This window comes from Onychomys torridus, chromosome 6 (assembly GCF_903995425.1).
Source record: "Onychomys torridus chromosome 6, mOncTor1.1, whole genome shotgun sequence".
Lineage (NCBI taxonomy): Eukaryota > Metazoa > Chordata > Mammalia > Rodentia > Cricetidae > Onychomys > Onychomys torridus.
This window is the reverse complement of record NC_050448.1, coordinates 108,827,583-108,840,812: the sequence shown is the minus strand read 5'-3', so window position 1 is coordinate 108,840,812 and position 13,230 is coordinate 108,827,583. Positions and strand designations below refer to the sequence as shown.

General features: G+C 42.5%; 1 protein-coding gene across 2 annotated transcripts in view; it reads left to right on the top strand.

Moving 5' to 3' along the window:
• Tet2 (tet methylcytosine dioxygenase 2) overlaps positions 1-13,230 on the top strand; it is a 77,581-nt gene that overhangs the window by 27,764 nt on the left and 36,587 nt on the right. The window contains exon 2 of one of the 2 annotated variants that reach the window (XM_036190096.1): positions 569-711. The exons of the other annotated variant lie outside the window; for it this stretch is intronic. The gene's annotated coding sequence lies outside the window, so the exon portion shown is untranslated. The remainder of the gene's footprint in view (positions 1-568; positions 712-13,230) is intronic. 2 annotated transcript variants of the gene reach the window in all.

Here is a 13,230-nt window from a genome sequence, read left to right as displayed (position 1 = left end):
CATTAGAGAAAATGAAAGTTCCAGAACATAGGGACCCCCTGTTGTAATGCCTTCCCCTTTCCACAGCACCCAGCACTCTTCTTTCACATGATGTATGCAGAATAAATGCTACGAGCTAAGTTAGTGCTTCATCTCAGGAAGTGCCAGGTCTCCACCTCTGGCTTTCCCATAATTCCCTAGGGACCAAGTTCTTCCATAGACCAGCACGTCAGACTCTCAGGTGGAGGGCTCAGCCTTACACTGAGATGCTGATCTTACAGCCCAGGCTGAGGGGCCCAGAGCCTGACAGATAAAGGAATGAAAATCAATAGTTAGGAAACACAGTTGACCATTGCAAGGATTGAGGACCAGAATGCTTGCATTCCGAAGCTCTCCATTGATGGGGGTTTTGTTGGGACATTTGAAAGTATCACTGCTTTGATAAGAATCTTTGCTGCAGCAATGTAATTGAGACAACAGCTCTAGGCTTCTAAGACCTTTAAAAAAAGCACATCATACCTTAGTAATAGGTGTAGATGCTGTGATGCTCTTGGCAAACTAAGAACCAATGAACTTTTGTCTTCTCTAGGCTGGTAAACATTCAGAGCTCACCCTCCCAAGACTCTCCATGTCCCTTGTTCCTGTTCCACTGTGGTGCTTGGAAGCAGGAGATGGGCTCACACACAGTCAACAGGACGTGATCCAGGAGGAGCAGTGAGGGCAGTGCCACTGGTAAGGCAGGGCGCATGGTGGACGCAGGACTTGCATGGACACCGTTGTGTGTGGTTACATGGTTACTCCAGGTCACACTGTGAATTATGACTATTAGCTGTGCATAAGACACAAAGATCAGATTTTAAGATAAATCTCTACAGTTGTATGACTTTTATACCTTTCTGTAGCTTTCTGGATTGTTGTACTTTTATAGAATTCTTACCAGATTCTTAATGTCTGATTCTTACTAAAAAAGAAATAGTCTTCACACATAACTAAGCACGGAGAAGTGCCCAGTGTCCCTCTTTCCTCTCCTCCATTTGTTACTCAGCCACGTTCCTCAGCCTTGTTAGCAAAAAGTCAGTGGTGTTTGCATTGGAAAACCTAAATAATTCCTTGTCTCTTTAAAATTGATCTTAATAAAGACCAGTATGCTTTTAATGCACCAAACTCTTAGTAAGTTTCCTAAACTAAGGGTTATTAAAAGAAAAAGAAAAATTTTATTACATTTGTTTACTTAGGAGGCATTCCATATTTGTGTGTGTGTATGTGTGTGTGTGTGTGTGTGTGTGTGTGTGTGTGTGTGTAGAGAGAGAGAGAGAGAGAGTGTGTGTGTGTGTGTGTGTGTGTGTGTGTGTGTGTGTGTGTGTGGAGAGAGAGAGAGAGAGAGAGTGTGTGTGTGTGTGTGTGTGTGTGTGTGGAGAGAGAGAGAGAGTGAGAGTGTGTGTGTGTGTGGAGAGAGAGAGAGAGAAGAAAGTAGGTCAGTTCTGATGATAGAACTCAAGCTGTGACCTCTGGCAGCCAACACCCTTACTCATCTTGCTCACCCTAAACTAAGTTTAGTTTTAATTAATTAATTAATTTGTTTTTATTTACTGTGTATGTGTTTTCTCCTACCATGTGGGTCCTGCGGATGGAGCTCAGGTTATGAGGGCTGCCAGCAGCAACATTTACCTCCAGAGCCAGCCATCTCTCTGGCCCCCTAAGTAAGGATTCTTTATAAAACCATTTTCATGTATTTATATGCATATATAGAAGTAGGGAACAAATGGATTTCCCCCCCACAGAAAATGAGAACAAGAATGCATTCTGCATACACCCTGGCCTGTGCTGGAAGCCAGCTGAAATTTTAGGGGTGGGTGTTGTGGGCGATCACCTAAGGTCAGAGAGAGAAAAGGAAGACTTAGGCAATTCCCCCTCTGTAACTCTTGGCAGGTAACTCAGCGTCAGTGTGTCTTTATGCATTCAGCAGAATGAATTCTCCAGAAAGCCGGGTAGCTCTAGTCTCTGCCCTCGTCCTCTGAGCTTGAGGATGTAAGCATCCATGCTGCCACTTGATACTTCTGAAATGATGATCTGATGCCGAGAAGTCCTTCTGAGTGTCCCCAGTTAAACCCTTGTGGCTTCAGAGGCTTGTGCCTCTGCCTGGGGGTGTCAGCTCATTGAAAGGGAACTCTCAGAATGAAGATTTTCCTCTTGATTCTTAATATTAGACTTCCTCTTTCCCTGCTCATGTTGGAAAATCTTGGGTAATTATGAGCAAAGCATTTCCCCCCCCCCCCCCACTCAGTGACTGCTCACTTCACCATGTGCGTGCCAACTGTGGCCACTCATTCTGCTCTTGTCCTTAACATGAGAACTGAGAACATGTGTGTGTGTGTGTGTGTGTGTGTGTGTGTGTGTGTGTGTGTGTGTGTTTGTTTGTTTGTTTTTTGAAACAAGGTTTCTCTGTAGCTTTGGAGTCTGTCCTGGACTAGCTCTGTAGACTAGGCTGGCCTCGAAGTCACAGAGATCCACCTGCCTCTGCCTCCCAAGTGCTGGGATTACAGGTGTGCATCACCACCACCCGGCAAGAACATATATTTTAAGATGGATGTCTTTTTTAAAGTTGGGAGGGAAAAGATTTACTTGGCTTACACATCTATATTGTAGACCATAAGATGGAATGTTTATCTCTTTCGGGAGATCATAGCATTACTCAGAGATTCTCTTCTTGGAGGTGGGGAGTGGGTGAGGAAGGGATTGTACAAGTTTATGGAAAAGTGTAAAAGAAATAACTAAAGAGGATTCGAAATTAGAATGCCCACTGTTTGAGAGGTGGCTTGCCGAGGAGCTCTTCCCCAGCACTCCCCATCCCCAACCCCCTACCCCGCTCCAGCTTTAGTTCACACTTAGTGTGTACTGTTGACTCAGCTCAACCTAGGACTTAACTTTCCCTTTTTTTTGTTTTGTTTTGTTTTTGTTTGTTTTGTTTTTTCAAGACAGGGTTTCTCTGTGTAGCTTTGTGCCTTTCCTGGAACTCGCTTTGGAGACCAGGCTGTCCTCGAACTCACAGAGATCCGCCTGGCTCTGCCTCCCGAGTGCTGGGATTAAAGGCGTGCACCACCACCACTGCCCGGCTTAACTTTCTATGGTAAATAAGCCTAGGGCTCATTTGAGGTCATTTATTAAGAGTATATTTAAGATCTTTAAGCTTTGCTTTCTTTGGCAATTAGGAAAGAATAGACAAGGACGGTAGGATTGTTTTAAGGATACTCTCTGTAGGGTCAGGCACAGTGGAGTTCCCAGTTTTATACTAGCATATCTTTCATTGTTATCACTCATCTTAATGGTTCCTTTAGTTTTTATTTTGTTTCATTCCAGTATTTCTTTAATTAATTCTCTATGTGAATGAGTGTTTTTGCATGTACGTCTGTGCACCACATGTATGTCTGGAGACTGAAAGAGGGTGTTAGAGTTAGAGACAACTGTGAATGTCTGGGAAATGAACTAAGTCCTCTGGAAGAGCAGCAAGTGCACCTGCCTGCAGAGCCATCTCTCCAGCCCCACACTTATATCTGAAGTCCTGGGGATAGAACCCAGAGCCTTAATCGTGCTACGCATGTGTTTTGCTACGAAGCCATACACTTAACAATCCTTAGAGCTTTAAAGTAGGAATTTATTGTAAAGAATTTCTTGTATGCCTATGAAATACTAGACACAGTTCTAGGAAACACACAGAAATGTTTGTCTTTGGTGAGTTTAGGAGTCTGAAGGGGACACAGACAAAACATGATAGTTTTTAGAAGGCAATATGCTAAATACTGAGAATTATGAAGCATAAAATAAAGGACAAAGTCGGGTGTGATGTTGTATGCTTGCTTTTTCATTTCCTCAGGAGGCTGAGGCAGGAGGGACATTTAGGTCCAGGAGTTCAGAGCCTGGGCACTCTTGCAAGACCCAGTGTCTTAAACAAACACATATACACAAGAAAGGATATGGGGCATGACTATGAGATAGTTAATTGAAGACACAGCAGTCAGAGAAGCCATATTGAGAAAATTAGATCATGGCATTGAAACAAACCATGAAGTTATGCGGAGCAAAACCTCTAAGTAATAGAAACAAGTCACAAAGAATAAGAAAATGGGGGTTGGGGATTTAGATTCAGTGGTAGAGTGCTTGCCTAGCAAGCTCAAGGCCCTGGGTTCGATCCTCAGCTCAAAAAAAAAAAAAAAAATGGTTTCAGAGGAAGCCAAAAAGAACCAGAGCACTATAGCTTAGGGAAGTTCCTTCAGTAAATGTTCGTCTATGTCCTCAGTTAAGTGGGAATGGATGAGGACCTGGGGAAGTCAGAGGGCAGGGTCTGGATCTTGAAGGACGGGAGGTAAGAAGAGGGGTGGCATGCTCCTGGAGAAATGGAGACAAACATTATGGTGTGGTAGATTGATGATGTGGACTCTGAGGTTGGATCCACCCTCCGTAGAACTCCTGTGGGCAGATGGTGAGAGCACAGGTGAGAAGCACAGAGAAAGAAAGGATCAGATCAATCTAAAGACTACTGTACCCTGTCCTGCAGATACTGGGGAACAAATGCCCCAGAGATAGCACAGTGAACTCATCTTCAGTAATGTGATCTTGACAAATTTAGAAGAGCAGAGGGCAGATATGGGAGTGATTCAGGGGTGAAATTGAGGACCTGCATTATGCCAAGAGATAAGCATGAAAAGGAAAAATAGACCTGATATATTCAGAGAATAATCAAGAAGATTCAGATGCTAGTTGCACATAGGAGATGAAGGGAACTAGTTTAAAATTCCCCCTTATTGTGTTCAAAGGGCAAACTGGGGTATATTTGAATTCAAAGTTCATGTGAGATTTGAAATGAAGCTGGGCGGTGGTTCTGCATACCTTTAATCCCATCACTGGGAGGCAGAGGCAGGCAAATCTCTGTGAGTTCAAGGCCAGCCTGGTCTGCAGAGTGAGTTCCAGGACAGGCACCAAAACTACACAGAGAAACTCTGTCTCAAAAACCAAAAACAAACAAACAAACAAAAAATCACACACACACAAAGAAAGATTTGAAATGAGCCGAGGAAGCCAGGCAGTGGTGGAGCATACCTTTAATACCAGCACAGGAGGAAAAGCCAGTCGGATCTCTGAGTTTGAGGCCAGCCTGGTCTACAAAGTGAGTTCCAGAAAAGGCACAAAACTATACAGAGAAACCCTGTCTGGAAAAACAAAACAAAACAAAACCAAAAAACAAAATCCATCTGGAAAGGAAAATAAATGTATATGGGGTTGGAGATTTAGCTCAGTGGTAGAGCGCTTGCCTAGAAGGCCCTGGGTTCGATCCTCAGCTCTGGGAAAAAAAAATTAAATGAGCCAAGTAAGTTTCTAGGAGTCTCTTAACCATATATTAAATATCCAGGTGAATGCTAACATACTGCAACTTACCTGTAGGAAAATAAGCCCGAGTTCTAGGTTTTTTTCTTCTACCAATACTTATTGGAGGTTCCTTATTTAAATAAGTCATCTTTCTTGCTTCAGTAGTTTGAAAAGAAATTGTTGCGTTTTGGTTTGGTTTGGTTTGATTTTCAAGACAGGGTTTTTCTTTGTAACAGGAACTCTCTTTGTAGACCCAGCTAACCTTGAACTCAAAGAGATCCACCTGCTTTTGCCTCAGGAGTTCTGGGATTAAAGGCGTGTGCCATCCCTCCCAGCTGAAATGGTTGTTTTTAATGATGTGTTAATTTTCTGTTTATTTTTTGGGTTGTGTGCCTGGTTTTCTTAATGAGGGGACTGGACCTGCCTGGACTGAATCCCCCAGGGAAGTGCTTGCCCTGGAGGAGATGGGAATGGAGGCGGGGGTTGGATTAGGGAGGGTGGGGGAGGACAGGGGAATCCGTGGTTGATATTTAAAATTAAATTATAAAATTAAAAATAATAATAATAAAATGCTTAATGGTCTATAAAATCATTGACCCGCACTGGGCGGTGGTGGCGCATGCCTTTAATCCCAGCGCTTGAAAGACAGAGGCAAGTGGATCTCTGTGAGTTCAAGGCCCACCTGGGCTACACAGTGAGTTCCAGGAAAGGCGCAAAGCTACACGGAAAAACCATGTCTCAAAAAAAAAAAAAATAAATAAATAAATAAATAAATCATTGACCCTCTAGAAACAGACAACTCCGATTTTCTTGACATGGTTCCTGTAACTCCTGTTTTTAATCTCCACCTAGATTTAAGATGAAGATTTCAGTGTTTCTTCCTTACAAACCAACCATTCCTATGAACTGCAGTCTGTAGTCATTTGTCTAACAAACCTCATCAATTTGTCCTTTGAATCTTGGGATAGTTTGTTGTTTGCTTGTTACTGACATGAGGTCATACTATGTTGCCTCGTCTGACTTAGTAATCCTTCTGCCTCAACTTCCCAGGTAGCTTGACTATAAGTCACCACCATACCTGGCTACCACAGCATTTAAAAAAAGAAAACTTGACACAACAGATCATTTCATTCAGTCTTCTCCAGTCTACAAATGATTTTTTTAAACCTCCTGTCCATTTGTTGTTGTTTGAATTTTTTAAAGTTTTGTTACATTTATTTTACTGTGTTTGTGTGTGTGTGTGTCTGTGCATTGAGTGTTCCATTGTACACTGCCTTTGGAAGTTGGTCCTCTCCCTCTACCATGTGTGGTGGGAATGGAACTCATCGAGTTCAACTGCCTGGATTGTCTTGCTGGCCCTAGTTTTTTAGTTAATTTTTTAAAAATAAATATAACTGTTGAGTAAATGGACAACAGAAGTATATTTGGAAAGTTTGATTGTCTGCTTTTTTTTTTTTTTTTTTTTTTTTTTTTTTTTTTTTTTTAGCTGAGGACCAAACCCAGGGCCTTGTGCTTGCTAGGCAAGCACTCTACCACTGAGCTAAATCCCCAACCCCTGATTGTCTGCTTTCAAGAGCTCTATGTTCATTTCTTTCTGCTCTGTCCTTTCACAGCATGGTCTGAACACTGGCTGACCTATGGAAGCAGAACCCTGTTGTAGCTTCTCCAGAATAGCCTCTGGGGCCTGTGTTCCACAGGGGACTGACTGAGTGAGAGAACGTGGATTCAGCCGAGAACTTTGGCAATTCCTAAGTTCACCAAGAGCTGGGCAGCAGTTTTACATTACTCTGTGTGCACATGTGCTGTGTCCTTTGCAGTCAGAACAAGTAGACAATACTAAAATAGAGCGGGCCTGAGAAAGTCATTTGCACTGTTCTTGTGTTTCAGTTTCCTCTTCCAGTGAAGTATCAGCTGCCTCTATTGATCTCATGGGGTATTTTAAGCAGAAATGAGAGTCTTGATGGAAGCACTTTGTATTCTAGAAGAAAGTCACAGTCCAATGAAGGTTCTAGAAATGCTTACTCATTATTTCAGGACTTAACTTACAAGGTAGTTACTCAAAATATGGAAATGTCATGTGTTACCTTAGTTTTCTAATCAGGCCAGTAATAGTCTTCTTGTAGAATTTCTGTTCCTGTAGTGAATGTTTTATTTGTGTCTAAGGCTTTTGTAATTTTTGACCAAAGAATACACTGTCCTTAAATTTTGGTGATGGTTTAGACTTAAACACAACAAGAACTTGGTATTTATCTTGAATATTTACCAAAATGAGCTAAAAATTTTTGTATCCCCATAAAAACCTGCACAAATATGTTTATAGCAGCTTTTTTATGTATGAATGTTTGGTGAGCGTGTACATATGTGTACCATAAGCATGCCAGATGCCCACAGAGGGCAGAGAGAGTATTGGGCCCCCTAGAACTGGAGTTAAAGACTGTTGTGAGCTGCCAGGTGGGTGCTGGGAAATGGGCCAGGTCCTCTGCAAGAACAGCCGTCTCTTCAGCCTCGGTTTGTAGCGGATTTATCTGCAATAGGCAGTTGATGGAATGAGTCCTTGAGACTTAAGGCATTCTTACTGTTACTTTCCCTTCCCCTCTCGTCTGTATGTATCTCCTTCCTTCCCTAATGAGAGCCCCCTTCCCCATTTCCCTGAGCAGATCACATGTAGCCTGCTATTGCTCTCCCACCCTCAATGGTCCCTTTTTACTTTCCAGCAATGGTTTCTGCAGTTGCTCCAGGAGATGTACTCAACTCTCAAGAAGATTTGGAGCATGTGACAGTTGGCTTTCTGCTTTCTGGGTCTGGGTTACCTCACTGAATATGATCTTCTCTAGTTCTGTGCAAATTTCACGATTTCTTTCCTTCTCTCTCCCTCCTCCACTCTCTGTCTCCCCCCCCCCTTTCGTCCTCATCCCCCCCTCCTGGAGCTGAGGATGGAACTCAGGGCCTCACCCGCAAGCACTCTCTAAATCCCCACCCACCTTTCTTATTTGAGGTAGCTAGCATCTCATGTGATTAGGGCTAGGACACTATATCTGAAGATATATCTCAACTCCTGATTCCCTGGCCTGAACCTCCCAAGTGATAAGATCACGGGCCTGTGTGTATGTGTGTGTGTGTGTGTGTGTGTGTGTGTGTGTGTGTGTGTGACCACACCTAGTTCTCTCTTAAGCTATTGAATTTGAATACCAACATTTTATTTTGGTTCCTCTGGGAACAAAAGGATTTTAAGACTTGAGTTAAAATTTACTGCATTTTGAGATGTGCTGTGCTCACTACCATTTTCAGGTGTTTATTCCAAAGTTTCACTTTCTTCTTTGACAGAGAGTTGCTCAGGACAGGAAACAAAAATCCCTTTAGCTTTGTTGACCTAGAATGAAGTCAATTTAGCAAAAAAAAAAAAAAAAAAAAAGCAAAACAAAACAAAAAAACAAAGATTAAAGTTATTTGAGATTAAACAGGATTACAATCTGGGGAAACAGATTCAAGCCTTCAAAACTTGGAAAACGTGTCCAGGTACTGGAGAATGGCAGCCATGTCTGTAGCTCTGAATCTCAAGTAGGGACAGGGGTGCAGTTATGCCCACTGGCTTATCAGGAATTGTTAGTGCCGGTGGACATGGCTAGCTTACTGGTTCTCTCTCTCTGCCAGCAGCCAGCCACCTTAACCAACACGTGGCTCGTGACTCCAGCACTCTTGCTCCGTCCGCACAGCAGCAGCACTGTTTAACCAACAATTTCAAAACATGTTCTGCTGTTGAATAATATATTTATTTCCTTATTTTGGTTGAAATCTCATTTTGCCTTACATCCTGTGATATTATGGGACATATGTATGCCAGTTTTATATGGTTTCTGACTTGTAACTTCCATCCCAAAGCAGGCCTTAGAAAGTTGAGTTTAGCCTGGTGATGGCGGCAAACCCTTTAACCCCAAGAGGCAGAGGCAGGTGGATCTCTGAGTTCAAGGCCAGCCTGGTCTACAGAGTGAGTTCCAGAATAGCCAGGGCTGTTATACAGAGAAACCCCGTCTTGAAAAACAAACAAAACCAGAAAACAACAACAACAACAAAAAAGGAAGTTGAGTCGATTCCCCCAAAGGCAGGTCATGGAAACAGCACTTTCTTGAGGAATGTGATCACTACCACCCATGCCTTAGGGAGGTGGGAGATGCCCAAGATACCAAAGAAGGAACCTCCCTAGATTTCCCCACCCAGTCCATTAACATTGGCTGTGTTGGAAGGCTTATAAGTAAGTCCCTAAACAGCAGCGTCCTCCAGCACGTCACAGCCGAGAGCGGGAAGGCCGTGAAGTGTGTATCTTGAAGAAGGTAAGAAACTTCAAGCCCCTTCTTGATCTTATTTCAGTCTTCATGTCTATTCTTCCATAGCCTTCTGATAGCTCCTTCATGGAAAAGAAACACACTGCCCTGAACTTTGGGAGCTGCTTCTGCAAGAATACCCAAGGAAAAGGTTGTGAAAGTTCTGATTGTAGCCTGTATAGTTAAAATGCCCAAGGCTTCCAATGGCATCTAATGGGGGACCTGATAAAGGGGACCGTCTTAGGCCTGAGCTCTTGCCCTGATGATCCGCCCAGATGCAGAAGTTGTGGTAATTGAACCAAAGATGGCATTGTGGCATCTTCTGGTAATCCTGGCACTTGGAAGGCTAAAAGAGGTTAATTTTGACTAGAGAATTCTAGGCCAGCCAGGTCTACATCAAAAGAGCCTCAAAGAGTAAGAAAGAGGGCATATTGCACCACCTCCAGTCTGCATCCTGGTTGCTTGTTAATGGGGAGAAATGTTCATGCACCCTTGGGTCACACAGTGGTATGAGAGCAAGGGAGAAATAGGCAGTTGGATTTTGTTTTTGCAGCACAGGTATTTTTGGATTTTTTTTCTCCCCTGCTCACATTCTAAAGGAAGGATTGCTCTATTCATCTACTACTCTGTGTAGTAGAATCTAGGTAGCTGAGAAAGTCACTGAAGAGGGGCCTTTAGAAATTATGACCAGAAAACTTTTGAGGTTATTTTCTTCCTCTCCACTCTTCACTCTGTCCTCCAAATGTGTCCAAGCTTCTCGTCCAGGTCTGTAATTTGGTTATGCATGATATTCTCTTGGTGCTTCAGCCCACCAAGCTGGGGAAGAACCTTTCTGGGAGCCTTACCAGTATAAATAATCACTGAGGTGACAGCTCCAGCCATGTTGTGGGTGGATGGAACACTTGCTGCCTTTGCCTACTTGGAGCTTGAAGTCCTTGGTTTCTCCAGCTTCCCTGCTAGCTGTACAGTGCAGAGCCTCTTGTAGGGAAGACAGCTTCCCTCTGTCTGGGTTAGTATTCCACATGTGACTGTGACTCAGGGATTGCACAGGGCATCTGCATGTTCTCCTCAGCTGCTCTGCACTGACTGGGGCCTTTGACTGCACAGTCGGCTGTGAGGGTTTTTTTTTTTTTTTAACTAAACTGAAAAGTTTTCCAAGACAGCAGAGCTTTGTGTTCAGTAGCAATCCCTATCTAGCTTTAGAAAAGAGCTCATGGTTGGACTCAGCAGTGTGGTATCTCAAAAACTTTGGATCTAAGCTTGTACTAGTATTGAATATATTTATGAATTTTTGTTTCTCTTCAATCATTTTAAAGTATCTGCTTATACTATATACTCTATGCTTTTATGCATAGGTGTCAAAAATGATCTCATGAAAAGGGCTCAATTGTTGGATACTGCTTTCAAAGAAACTTAAAATAGAAAGCATACTTGCAAGATAAAGGAATAAGGGGACATGAAGGGGTGATGGGGATGCACACCTTTAATCTCAGCTGTTTAAGTAGAAGAGAGGCAGGTAGGTAGATTTGAGAGACAGCCTGGTCTACATAATGAGTTCCAGGCCAGCAGGGATGACATGAGACCCAGCTAGATAGACCCAAACACAAATAAGCTAGGTCTTATTTTAGGAAGCTTTTGAATTTGATTTTTGGTTTGAGTTAGGGTTTCTATGTAGCTTTGGTGCCTGTTCTAGATCTCACTCAGACTAGGCTGGCCTTGAACTCACAGATCTGCCTGGCTCTGCTTCGAGTGCTGGGATTAAAGGCGTGCGCCACCACCGCCTGGCTTGAATTTGAATTTTTTTTTGAGCTGAGGATCAAACCCAGGGCCTAGTGCTTGCTAGGCAAGCGCTAAATCTCCAAGCCTGAATTTGAATTTTTTACAATTCAAGTTGCTGTGATGAAACTTTTATTTTGAGCTGAGGATCAAACCCAGGGTTTTGTGCTTGCTAGGCAAGCACTCTACCACTGAGCTAAATCCCCAACCATAAATTGCTGGGATTAAAGGTATTCAACCATGCCTGCCTCAATTTGAATTTGTCTTTGGAAACAGTTTCCTTTCACTCTGTAGACCAGGCTGGCCTTGAACTTACAGAGATTTGAATTTTTTTTTCTTGAGCTGAGGAAGGGCCTTATGCTTGCTAGGCAAGTGCTCTACCACTGAGCTTAAATCCCCAACCCTGAATTTTTAAAGATTTATTATGTTTAGTGTATTCTGTCTGCATGTATATCTGCAGGCCAGAAGAGGGCACCAGATCACATTATAGATGCTTGTGAGCCACCTTGTGGTTGCTGAGAATTGAACTCAGGACCTGGAAGAGCTGCCAGTGCTCTTAACCGCTGAGCCATTTCTCCAGTACGACTTTGTGGTATTCTTAAATGCATTATTACTATGATAGGAATGGTAGGCAATGTGGTAAAATGGTAAGAAAATCCCTTAGCAAACACTCAAATGGATGGACTCCCCTAAACCCAAAGCCTCACTAGGAGTCTCTGGGATTCCCCTCACACTTATTTTCAATTTTCTAGTTACTTTTTCTTGTCTTTAGGTATAAAGAGCACAAAGACTAGATTGATTTTTACCATGAAATAAGTTCAGAAAACTAAGTACTGTGTTTTTATTTGGCCACTTTGTAGTCTTAGTTGCTGAGCATGTGCAGTCTCTTCCTGGCAGTGATTAACATTTCCAATGAATCCTAAAGCCTGTGGGTAATATAGCATGAGTTTTGGTGTCTATCTGAACTTTTGACATGGTGACCTGTTATAACAAAAGACAGCAGGACACTTGATACCAATGAAAACAAAGGCTACTGAATGTTCAACTGTTAGCAAATCCAATCTCAAATTCAAGCCTTTAGAATCCAGGAGATAATGAATGGGCAAAGCTATTAAATTTTAACTAGGGAAAAAACCTTTTTTTAAGGTTCTTCTGTTTTTCTTTTTAAACAAGGTTTCTCTTGTGTAGCACTAGCTCTCTCTAGACTTGCTCTGTAGACCAGGATGGTCACAAGTCAGACCACAGACAGCAGATGCCTATTTCTGACTCTCATTGCTGGAGTTAAAGGTCTATGCTGCCATGCCTGGCTCTGAAAAATAGATGGTTCATATATGGTGTGCTTGTTTGGGTGAAGTCTAAAGCCTGTTGTTCACCATGGTTGTTATGAGCTACATCATCAGGATTCATTTTGATTAACAATAGTTGAAGTTTGAATTTGTTCAGAGCAATGGCAGGCTTCTGTATTCTGTAGAGAGGAAGGAAACGTGAAATTTCTTGCTTTAGGCAGGCTGAGATACTCTAGTAAGCGTAGAGTCTTCTGTCTCTGTTCCTTCACATCCAATAGTCATCTTGATTGATGGTAAGGCCAAGAGATTTGCTCCCTATGAATTGGGTTGCAGCTAATGTGAGCCATTTCCATCAATTGTGTGTATTATACTAAATTAATACCTTTGCTGGGATAGTTTCTCACAGTGGAAATTCAGAATAAAAAATGGACCCTCTAGTTTGTTTATTTATAGTCTTTCTGTCTCACTGTTTCTTTGAAAAAGGATCTTATGGGTTTGGGGATTTAGCT